We start from the raw sequence: 12,695 nt of genomic DNA on the forward strand, positions 1-12,695 counted from the left end.
GCTGAAACTGTGCTGAGATGTTAAAGGCATCCTGGAGGCTGGCTTTCCTTCCTCTGGGCTCCTCCTCCTCCTTGGCTTCCCTGGTTAGTCACGGTGTTTGTCTTTTTATAGATATCTCCAGTTTTCTGTCTGGCTCAATGCTTCTCCAACCTGGCTGTACATTAGAATCACCCAGGGTATTTATGAGAAAGATCCCTGTCTGGACTTTCTACCAGGTGTATTAGTTTGCTTGGGCTGCCAAACAAAATACCACAGACTGGGTGGCTTAAACAAAAATTTCATTTACTCAGTTCTGGAGGCTCCAAGTCCAAAATCAAGGTGCTGTCAGGGTTAGTTTCTGGTGCAGCCTCTCCTCGGTTTTCAAATGGCCCCCTTCTTGCTGTGTCCTCACTTGGCCTCTCCTCTGCGCATGCACCGGGAGAGCGCTTGAGGGAGTTCCGGCATCTCTTTTTCTCATAAGGACACCAGTCCTGTCAGACGAGGGCTCTGCTCTTGTGACCTCATTTAACCTTAATACCTCCTTAAAGGCTTTATCTCCAAATATAGTCACATTGCAGGTTAGGGCTTCAACATATGAATTTGGCAAGGGGGTTGGGGGAGACACAGTTCAGTCCTGTGATACTGTGATTTATAATAAGAAACATATATTCGGTCTTCGTCCTAGCACATAGTTCCTAAAAGCCTTGTGAAGAGCCATAGGGGCATCTTTTGTTACAATATTTCATTTGTCCTCCTCAGCTCTTGAGGTAGCTTCAGAGCATAAAGGTGAAATGGGTGTCTTTTGTTATTCATAACAAGCGCCTTTCAGCCACACTAAGTTTATGCTAACGAGGTAATTTTTGGAAAGCTCCGAAGGTCCGGGCAGACTGCTAGGGGAACCAACCACATTTAGAGGGTTGGAACCTATAGTCCCACATCCCAGGCCCCCACCCCCATCTCTGGGGAGGGGAGAGCTGCTGGAGATTGAGTCCAGTTGTTAGGGGAAACACTGACCCACAGCGCCCGCCCTGGCCAGGCCCGATAGTAATCACTTGCATGAATTATCTTACAACAGGAGGCCTTGGTAAGGAATGCGGAACTAACAAGCTACTACCAACCAGAAGAATTCGGGAAAGGTCAAAAGGAGAGAGAAGACACCAGTCCATATGTCCTAACCAACCTCCCAGAATTCTTCTCACTGGAATCCATCTTGGCTTAGAGATGTATGCGACACCAGGAAGGACCCTGAGTCAGAATGATTGGCCAGAGACGACCTGGAAAATTAACCCAATTACCATAAAACCTGAGACTGGGAGCCGCGTGGCAGAACAGTTCTTCTGAGTTCCCTCACCCCGCTGCTCTCTGCCCGGGCGCCCCTTCCCAATAAAGTCTCTTGCTTTGTCAGCACGCGTGTCTCCTCAGACAATTCATTTCCGAGTGTTTGACAAGAGACCGCTCTCGGGCCCTGGAAGGGGTCCCCCTTTCTGCAAGATGAGCACCAATGACCTATAATCTAATTATAGCTATGTTAGGAGCCTCCTATAAAACCCCAAAAGGACAGGATTTGGAGAGCTTCCAGGTTGATGAACAAGTATGCACCCATGTGCTGGGAGGGTGGCACATCCCAAGCGCCACTGGGACAGAAGCCCCTGCACTCAGGACCCTCCCAGACCTTGCCCCATATATCTGTTCATCTGGCTGTTCATATCCTTTAATGTCCTTTTTAATAAACTGGTAATCTAGTAAGTAAACTTGTCCCCTGACTTCTGTGAGCCCTGCCCGCAAATGAATCAAACCGGAGGAGGGGAGCCTGGGAAGCTCAGTTAGTTGGTCTGTCAGAAGCACAGGTGACAACCTGAACTTGCGACCAGTGCCTGAAGTGGGGGCGGCAGTCTTGTAGGACTGAACCTTTATCCTGTGGTGTCTGACACTAACCCCAGTGTCAGAGTTGGGTTAAATTGTAGGACACTCAGCTCGTGTCACAGAATTGCTTGCAGTGTGGAAAACCTACACATCTGGTTTCAGAAGTGATGTAGTGGAGTATCAAAAATAGAGGAGACACACAGGAGGTGTGCTTTTCCTTTCTAAGTCCATAACACCAGATTCTTGGATTCATTGGTTTTAGGTGGGGTCCAGGTACCCAGAAAAATTTAATGCTCAGCACAGTTGAGAAGCCACTTAGATTGGACATCCTGGCTCTGGTCTTACTTTCCCAGCTCTGTCACCTCTCCAGGACAAATCCAGTTAATAGCTCACCATTTCTGTACTTGAGCTCTCCTTTGACCAGTCCCCATTTCAAGGGAAAGAGAAGTGGACAGTCTGTGGAAGGCAAAGAATTAGAGGCAGATTTCAGCGTAGTGGCAGGGCCATTCACTTGGTGGGAATCATAAGGAAAGGAGCAGGTTTATCGGGGAAGTTGATGTGTTTGGCTTTGCTATGCTGACTTTGAGAAACCAGTGAGACGGTCCCATGTTGCTATCAATAAGTAAGTCTGGAATTGAGATGAGAGGTCTTGGCTAGAAATAAAGAATTTGGTCTTTATCAGCAAAGAGTTGGGAGTTACATGCATGGGAGTGACTGAATGAGGAAAGAGGATCAGAAATGGAAACCTGGAGAATTCTAACACTTAAGAGAGGGGTAGTCTTGTTTCCAGTGAACAAGACTAGCAAGGAGCCATTTGAGTTAGCTGGAAAACTAGAGGAGGGAGTATAAAGGAGGAGAAAAGTCACTTGTAAATTATAACCAAGAAGCTAAGTTTAAAAACATCCAAAGCATCTCCTGGACTTGACAATTAGCAGGAATTGGCAAACTTTGTGAGACATGGTGGAGCCTATGGATACTTTCAGTTTGTCCCTGCTCTGAGTCCTGGGAAGCTGATCTGTATGGACAGCATCTGTGGATTTCTTGGCCCAATGGTTTCGGGCTGGGCTTGGCCAAAGGAGGATATTGACAGGATATCAGAGGGAGGGAGGACAGGAAGGTGGAGGTACCCATTCTCTCCAGTTCCCTTGAGGAGGGTCACCATAGGCTGGCTGCATTCCTTGATAAAGGCCACTACTCCTGTTGGGTGGTTCTTTCCACATAGCACTCTCTCAGGCTTTGCTCCTTCCCCTTTTCCTGCAGGCCCCCGACAGTGACAGCTTCCTGCTGTTACCAGCCCCTGGGGTGCCACACTTTTCTGTTGGCGTCCCTGTATCCTGTCAGTATCTTTGTAAATAGTGCTTATATTAAACTCCCCTAAAGTTAGCCAGTTTGAGTGTGCCCTTTGTTTCCTGCTGGGATCCTGAGTGATGCAGGACACAATCCAGACTGTAGTGGGTGGGGGAATGAGTGGGAGATTAGGGAATAGAAAGTATTATTTTGAGAAGTACCATAGAAAAGTACGGCTAATATAAAACTGTATATCTACTACCAGAATGAAAAAAAGAGGATATTGGATCATTTTGCTTCATATTTTAAAAAAAGAAATAAAATAAAAATGAAGTTTCTTTTGTTTTCCATCCCAACCCCTATCTCTTCTATCTCTTAATGGAGACCACTGCTCTCATGAGTTAGGTATGAACCCTTATAGTCCCCCTTTTTTATTCTTTTAGTATGTATTTTAGAATTTACCTAAATGCTGCCATACTGTATATGTCACTCAGCAGTTCCTTTATTTTCTCAAGAATACACTTTTGAGAACTATCCACGTTGACATTTATAGGGCTAGGCCATTTAATTGTTCCATAGAATGTTTTTTTTAATTGGGGCATAGTTGATTTACAATGTTGTGTTAGTTTCAGGTATACAACAAAGTGAATCTGTTATACATATACATATATCCACTCTTTTTTAGATTATTTTCCTATATAGGCCATTACAGAGTATTGAGTAGAGTTCCCTGTACTATACAGTAGGTCCCCATTAGTTATCTATTTTATACATAGTAGTGTGTATGTGTCAATCCCAATCTTCCAGTTTATTCCTCCTCCTCCCCCTTAGCCCCTGCAAAGTTTTTTTTTTTTTTTTTTTAACAACAATTTAATTAGCTTATGATACTGTGTGTAGCCTGGGTGGTCCCCCTTTGGGGGGTTTTTGGTTTGTTTTTTGTTTTTTTAAGTATAGTTGATTTACAATGTTGTGTTAGTTTCTGGTGTATAGCAAAGAGATTCGGTTATACATATATATTCTTTTTCATATTCTTTTCCATTATGGTTTATTACAGGATATTGAATATAGTTCCCTGTGCTATATAACAGGACCTTGTTATTCATCTATCCTATATATGATAGTTTGCATCTGCTAATCCCAAACTCCCAATCCTTCCCTTCCCCACCCGCCCTCGCCTTGGCAACCAAAAGTCTGTTCTCTATGTCTGTGAGTCTGTTTCTGTTTTGTAAATAAGTTCATTTGTGTCATGTTTTAGATTCCACAAAATGGTATTTTATTTTTTATATCAATTTATTTCCTAATAATGGACATTTTTATGATCCCAGTTCTTCTACTAGTATAAACAATACTGTAATGAACATCTTTGTACCGTTCTCCTGATGTATGAGCCTTTCTCCAGGGTATGTACATAAAAGAGGAATTGATGATGATCGGGTTTGTGCATTTTTGATCTTACTAGACATTACTGAATTGACAGCCTTAGGAAGTAGTTCTATAAACGTCCATAAACAGTGGATACAAGCTCTCGTTTTTTCATTTCATGGTCAACATTTTATGTTGTCAGAGTTTACAATTTTTAAAAAATCTGATGATTGTAAAATCAGTATATAAAAACAATATACAACTATTTCTATTAAAGATGAATGTATGTTTTTGGAATAGATAATACATGCACATGGCATAAAATTCAGAAGGTACAAGAGCATATACAGTAGAAAATAAGTCTTCCCCCAACCCCTGTCTCTTAGCCACCTAGCTCTCTGCCCTGTAATCTGTTTCTTGTGTGTTCTTCAGATACATGTAACTGCATAGAATGTATGTAGTAAAACACTAAGACAATTCATTCTATTGCACTTCTTTTGTCTCAGTAGGTTCTACACAGTTTTTTAGACTCAATGTTAATTATTTCATTTTACCATAGACCCTGTTTCTGTAGATCCCACAAGCATAGGTTTGGGTGACAACTTGAAGAACTCCCAATTCCAAAGTCAAGGACCCATCAATTCTAAAGGTCCCATCACTACTGCTCTGAGGGGCTTAGGGAACATCTGTATCAAGTCCTACTCTCCTAGACTTTCCAATGGAAGATTGTGGACTAGGTCCTATTATCTGTCATGGTACCATCAGGGAAACAGTCAGAACTGTAGGTATTTCAAATAGGAAGGGATTTAACACAGGGAATTAGAGGCTTTCACAACTCTGGGAAAGTGGCGGGAAGGATGGCGGTTAAGATCTGTTTCAGGAAATCTGGAAGTGCAGGGATCACAAGGAAGCTACAGCCATTGATCTCAGCTGCCTGTCAAAGCAACGGGAAGATTCTCAGACCACCCACCCAAAAGCTGTAGGCAAAAATCCCACGTCAGCCATCCCATCTGCAGCTGCCTATACTTCTGCCCATAACTGCCTCTAGAAGACAATGGCTTCTCCTTCTCTTCCCTACCAGATCTCATGCAAGTGCCTCTCATTAGTGGAGTCTAAGAGAACATGTTCTCCCGTGGAAAAAGACAGATATGATACCGAATATCCACATATGGCAACTAGAAGGATTCTCAATAAACCCTCCTTCCCTTATACGTAGGTGATTTTATTACTCAAATTTGTAGTATTACATTCTGCTCCAATTAGAGACAGACAGCATGAGAATTGGTAGAATACGTATGATTTATTTCATAAATTTTATATAAGGCAACAGTAATTAAGCACCTATTTTATCCTCCAAAATCACCCAGTATGTGAGAAAGACTTTGGGAACAGTAACAGAAAAGGAAGGAAAAGATCCATTTCCTATTCAAGCAAGCAAGCATTATTCATTTAACAAACTTTGAGATCCTACTATGTGTTCACATCAGAAACCCGAGGAAAGCAGAACTTGATATGGACTCATACATATTCAATCAAGGGAAAAAAATCTGCATAGGAAACAAGCTTATGGTTACCAAAGGGGAAAAGTGGGGAGCAGGGATAAATTGCGAGTTTGGGATTGACATATACACACTACTATATTTAAAATAGATAACCAACAAGGATCTAATGTACAGCACAGGAAACTCTGCTCAATATTCTGTGATAACCTAAAAGGGAAAAGAATAGATATATATATATATGTAAAACTGAATCACTTTGCTGTATATCTGAAACTAACACAACACTGTAAATCAACTACAGTCCAGGCTTCCCTGGTGGCGCAGTGATTAAGAATCTGCCTGCCAATGCAGGGGACACAGGTTTGAGCCCTGGTCCAGGAAAATCCCACATGCTGCAGAGCAACTAAGCCCATGCGCCACAACTACTGAACCGACGCTCTAGAGCCTGTGAGCCACAACTACTGAGCCCGTGCACCACAACTACTGAAGCCCATGCACCTTAGAGCCCGTGCTCCACAACAAGAGAAGCCACCACAATGAGAAGCCTGCATACCGCAATGAAGAGTAGCCCCCGCTCTCCGTAACTAGAGAAAGCCCGCACGCAGCAACGAAGACCCAATGCAGCCAAAAGTAAAAAAAAATAAATTAAAAAAATCAAATTCTTAAAAAATAACTACAGTCCAATATAAAATAAAAAAATTTTTTAAAAAGAAAAAAGAAAAAACATACTATCTCAAAAAAAAGAAAAACAACAATAAGTACAAACCAATCTTTATGGAGCTAATCAACTAGATCAAGAAGAGAAATTATATATGAACTCTGCAACAAAAGATAAATTTAGTGGTGGTATAAACTTTCTTTTTTTTTTTTAAACTTTCATTTTTATTTTTTTTATTTATTTTTTTTATTTTTTTTTTGCGGTATGCGGGCCTCTCACCGCTGCGGCCTCCCCCGTCGCGGAGCACAGGCTCCGGATGCGCAGGCTCCGGACGCGCAGGCTCAGCGGCCATGGCTCACGGGCCCAGCCGCTCCGCGGCATATGGGATCCTCCCAGACCGGGGCACGAACCCGTATCCCCTGCATCGGCAGGCGGACTCTCAACCACTTGCGCCACCAGGGAGGCCCTAAACTTTCATTTTTAAATCAAGGTGTTCAACTTAAAATCTTTCTTGTTTTGGAAGGGAAGACAGAATAAAGCTAAAGTCCCACCTCATGTTTTCTGTGATTCTACATCCAACAGAACACTCTATAGATCAAAAATGCAAGTATAAAGAGATACGAGGTAAGGTGGTGAGCAGCATGAGATGGGGTTTCGCACAGCAGAAGGAAAGAGAAAGAATAGGAGGGGAAAAAAAAAGGCAAGCATTCAAAATTCCCTTATACTTAGGGATCTATGTTAGATGCCATGGAAAATTAAAAGGTAAGACATGTTCCCTGGCCTCAAGGAACTTAAGGCAGGATTTGCCCAAAGGCTCTAAGGTGCCTAGAAAAAGGCTGTTTGCCATGTGCCTTACAAGAATGGTCTCATTTAATTCACACACTAACCCCACGAGGCAAGCACTTCTGAGCCTATGTTTCAGGTAAGGAAACTGAGGCACAAATAAGTTCAATAACTTGCTCCCCTCCAGCAAGAAGTGGAGCCAGGAGTTTATGTCAGCACCATTCCTAACCGCTACCCTCTCCAGGGCAGAAAGACTCTAGTGGACGATGGAACTGATGTCTCCTAGAAAAATTTGTCTCTAGAAGGTAGAAGCATAACTCATCCATTCCTCAGCCCCCCTCCCCAGGTCCCACAGATATATTTTCTAACTCTGTACTATTTTAAAAATGTTTCTTTCTTCTCTTGCCTTCCCTAATTCCCATTTCTCCATGCTTATCTTCTCTTTCTGTCCCACTTCTCTCCCAAAGCCTGCAATACATACATAACAAATGTAAGCTGTGCTTTTAGTTTTGCCAAATTGTCATCTTTCTTTGGGTCTACGCTTGGAGGAGATGGAATAGGTAACCCCTCAGACTAATTTTTCCCTCTGTCCTGCATCATTCCCATCAGCTTACATAGTTTAGTACTCTTATCTTAAAAAAAAATATAGTAACTATTTTAAAGAAAGTAGTCCTTGGCCCCTCATGCTCCTGCAACTGTATTTCTCTATTCCCTGTTTGCAGCGTCAGCTGATAAAAAGTTGTTTGTAGCTACTGTCTTCATTTCTTACCTTTTCATTCTCTCTTCAGCCCACTTCACGGGCTTTTGTCCTACTCTCTATGCTGACATCTCCGAAATTTGTATTTCCAGCCCCAACCTTCTTAACCAGCTGTCTCCTTCACTCTGATGTGCATGTTTAATTTCGAAATTAACATGCTGCCAAGGCAAACCCTTGTTTCCCCAGCCTGATCTATGCCTCTCCCAGCTTTCCTTATCTGGCAAATAGCTCCAACAGGAACCCAAAGAATCTGAGGATCATCCATTCCCTCATTCCCCCCACCGTGAACCCACCAACAAGAGCTATCTACTCTACGTCAGACACATCCAAAATCTGTCTGCTTCTCTCCATCTTGATCCTCACCCAAGCCACCATTATCTCTGAGACTGTTATAGACACTTTATGTAACCCATGCTCCATGTGGTAGTCAGAGTAATATTTTAAAATGCAGATCAGGTAATATCACTCCTCTGCTCAAAACCTTCGATGTCATTCCATCATGTTTAGCATAAATTCTGGCTTTCAAGGCTCTGCATTGTTAGGTTTCTGGTCCTCTCTCTGACTAGATCACCCCCTCCCCTGCTCTCCAAGCCCCAGCCTTACTTGCTATCTTTCTGGTCCTCGTGCAGGTTAAGGTTTGGAGCTTCTGCATTATTTACCCTCCTCCCTAGATTATCAACTCCTTTGATCTTCATTGCTGGCTTCTTCCCAATATTTGGGTCTCAATTCAAATGTCACCTTCTCAGATGCTTTCCTGCATCACCCAATTTAAAACATTCACTCTTCTACTCTCTATCACCCTGTCCTGTTTTATTTGATATTACCACTTATTACTACCTAGTGTTCCATGGCTTTGTGTGAGTGTATCCACATTAGAATGTAAGCTCTGTGAGGACTAGAACCTTGTCTTTCTTGTGTTTTGCCATGTGCCCAGCACCTAGAATGGTGCCTAGCACATAGCAGGGACTCAAATATTTAATAAATTAGCGAAAGATAAGATCCTTGAAATCTAGGACCATTATGACTCATAAATTGCTACATAATTTCCCCAATTGCCTAATGACATTGCTACATAACTTATGAGCTCTCAAAATGTGATTCATGATGATGAAAGCACAGGAAATAACTTTCCCTTAAAAATTCTGGAGAGACAAAGGAAAAGAAAAGATCTTAATGTATGCTTTCATCTTAATGAAAATTTGGTGTTTTTTTTTTAAGGGGGGGATGAGGCACTTCCAAATTAAGTTTCAGATTGCATTAATTATTTCTATCACTCCGTGAAAGTTTCCGATGAAAATCTGTTATGATATACTAACTGCAATCCCCCAAATATGGGAATCTTTTCTAGGTGTGGGGTTCAAACCTTTGAACCAGTGTTTGACGAGTCCCAAGGGCAAAGCATTCCTCATGCCCTTCGTCTGCCACACTTACCCTCCTTTCCCCTTCTACCCTGTGAACTATAGGAGCAGCGAGTATTTGAGAATTCTTCTCTTCCATCAAGAAACAGTGTCAAGAATTCCACGCCCTGAAGAATTTTCTAAGGTTTTCGAGTCTATATTATGAAACACTTAAATAAGTGGGTTATAGGCACTTTTCTATCCACTCTGTATAACTTGAATAGATTGTGTAATGCCTCATGAAGGGCCTGGATACTCACCACCCACATCTCCAGTCTAAAACTAGGTTATGAGTAAAATGAAAACTCTGCAAAAAAAAAAAATCCTTCTGCTTCTCATAAAGTCCTCGGCTCAATTCATATCTCACAGGCATGAAAATCCAGATCGTGTAAAGAGGTCAAGAACCTAAATAATGATTCAGCTCATAATGAACAGTAACAGACACTCCCTTTAAAACTGTGGAAATTCTCATTTCCACACTATAGCCAAGGGAACACAGGCATGCCGTCAGCAGGCAAGAAACTGAAAGGGTACTTTCCTTATTTACCTGATAGCTCTTGCCCTAGTTCATCCTGAACAAAAGCAAGCCTGCCACACCTAGGGTTCAGGGAATTTTAGGGTGGAGGAGGGGTAGGATGGAATGGAGAGGCTTTATCTAGTCTGGGAAAGTGCCCAAGTGAAAACAATTGAATACCAAATCATTTTCCCACGAGGCTGACAGAGTTCTCCATAGACTGTTAAGCTTCAACCACTCTGCAAACTCTATGAAGACGTCTTTAAGGCCTTACTTTTTTCCCCTCTGGGGAAATGTCTTCACTCCAAGAGGTTAGCCTGGGAAGATAACATTATCTTCAAACCCCAACAACAAAGCCCTTAGTCCCCCCATAGTGAAATTCCTGTGCTCCACCCTAATTGAGTTTAGGAAACTGATAAGACAGCTGTGAAAATAAAGCGGAAAAACATTCCCTCTCATTCGAATCAGCTGGCACAGTTTGCACTTTTTAAGAAGAAACCGGGAGGTTGTTTTTTTCCATTTTTTAAAATGATTATGGACCAACACACAACTAAGCAACCACACATATTGCAAAGTGAATCTGTCCACCCATTAGCTCATATGTGTATATTCATTTAAAACTCTGTATCATCAATATTTTAAAACACCCACAAAGGTAGAGAGACTAATACAATTAAACCCACGCACTCGATACCCAACTTCAATGATTATCCACATAAATCCATTCCATTTTAATGTTCTTGCAATAAAACACACAATTCTGCTGTGAGAAATATGCCCATGTGTCTTACAGGCTATAACATGTGTTATGATACATAATAACTTCTTTAGAGTTTGGGGGCAAAAGAATAAAACTTCACAAATTCTGACTAGCTGGCTACAACTCTGTCCAAACTATTGAAAAAGCTGCCCTATACTATTTTTTAAAGGGCACTTTTATCACTTCCAAGTTAAAGAGTATCATAAAAGCGTTGCCATGGAGAGGTCCTATCTCTCCTCTAATGAACACACACACAAACGATAACTGTAAAACTATCATCTTTGCATGCAAATAGGTGCTTCTAAAGTAATGAAGGATTATTTATCAGCTCAGGCTACCAAAACAAAACACCATAAACTGGGCGGCTTAACCAACAGAAATTAATTTTCTCACGGTTCTGGAGGCTGGAAATCCGAAATCAGGGAGCCAACATGGTCAGGTTCTCTTCCTGGTTTGCAGACGACCCCGTCTAGCTGGGTGCTCAAGGCAGAGTGAGAGCACGCAAGTTCTCTGGTGCCCACTAATCCCTTCACGGATCCCACCCTCATGACCTCACCTAAACCTAATTATCTCTTAAAGGCCCTACTTCCAAATACCATCACACTGGGCGTTAGAGCTTCAACATACAAATTTTGGGGAAACACAATTCAGTTCATAGCAAAAGACATGTTTTTTTCCCTTCAGCTTAAGATCTTTTCTTTACAAGTTACAATTATGTAGACATTTATTTGCCTAGCAAATCCTTTCAATTCAGGGTGCAAATACAAACTTTGGACAAGTTCATAACAAACATCACAAATTCCACAATAGATAAATTTTATGGAAGAGGTTTTATAGCATATGAGATAACTATCTAGTCAGTACCTGCCAGACTGTTACTCTTCTCTTTGGGATACATTTTCCCCTAAATAAACTGATAAGGGGCAAGAAATAATAAGGAGTAGGTAGGCTTTCTGAGTCTGCCCCTGAGCCTGAAGTTGGGGGCAGGGTGGGGGGAGGGTCTAGCTGATTTTACAACGAACAGGCTAGTTTAGGGCTTATAGAGTTAATTATCAAAGCTTACCTGATAATACTCAAAATAAAAACTAAGATCTTCGAAAAGTAACCTGAATTTAAACTTTGTTTGTGTTTTTCTAAAGATCAGTAATTTTTTATTAACTGAAATTAGGTTGCTTACCAAGAAGCTGGAAAAACTCCAGGCCCTCAAAATTCCCCTTGAATCTTCAAGTGGGCAATTCATCACTCTGCTCCTGTCCCGTGGATGCCCAGCTGTTGGTAGCTGAGCTCTCCCGCGAAGGCGACCCGCACTCGGAGAAGTGAAGTCCTGATCGCAGAGCACCGTTGAGAGCTCACCTTAGGATGAAAAGGGGAATCAATGCTCTTCTTAAAAGGGCTTTCTGACTACAGGTGAAAGTGCTTTGGGGATTTGGGGCCAAACCTCGTGAACTGAGCAGGAAAAAAAAAAAGGTACTTTGTGAAGGGTATTTGAGTTGCCAATACCCTGAGATACCCTTAAGAATGATCTGCAACTGACCGTAGTGAAACTTATTTTGACATTTTCCCGAAAATGGGAAGTAAATATTGGAAATCAGAATGCTTCGGTTGAGGAGTAACAACAAATTAACTCAAATATGGCTCATTATTACATAAAGCCTTATTATATTGTATTATTGTTTGTGAGGCTAAGAGTGTGGGCTTGGCAACATCTCTGAAGCTTCAGAGAGGACCCCAAGTTCCAGATGAGAAAGCAACTGCCAACACTTTGATTGTAACCTTGTGAGACTCTGACCAGAAAACCCAGCCACTCCATGCCAGATTTCTAACCTACAGTTC

At 41.9% G+C, this 12,695-nt stretch overlaps 1 long non-coding RNA gene across 1 annotated transcript in view; it reads right to left on the reverse strand.

Annotated features, from left to right (window-relative positions):
* The window catches only part of LOC132478916 (uncharacterized), a 108,213-nt gene that overhangs the window by 65,107 nt on the left and 30,411 nt on the right, over nt 1-12,695 (reverse strand). Inside the window, exon 3 of the long non-coding RNA XR_009530423.1 lies at nt 12,040-12,215. This is a non-coding gene — a long non-coding RNA (uncharacterized LOC132478916). The remainder of the gene's footprint in view (nt 1-12,039; nt 12,216-12,695) is intronic.

The sequence above is a fragment of the Mesoplodon densirostris genome, chromosome 18 (genome assembly GCF_025265405.1).
Source record: "Mesoplodon densirostris isolate mMesDen1 chromosome 18, mMesDen1 primary haplotype, whole genome shotgun sequence".
Classification (NCBI taxonomy): Eukaryota; Metazoa; Chordata; class Mammalia; order Artiodactyla; family Ziphiidae; genus Mesoplodon; species Mesoplodon densirostris.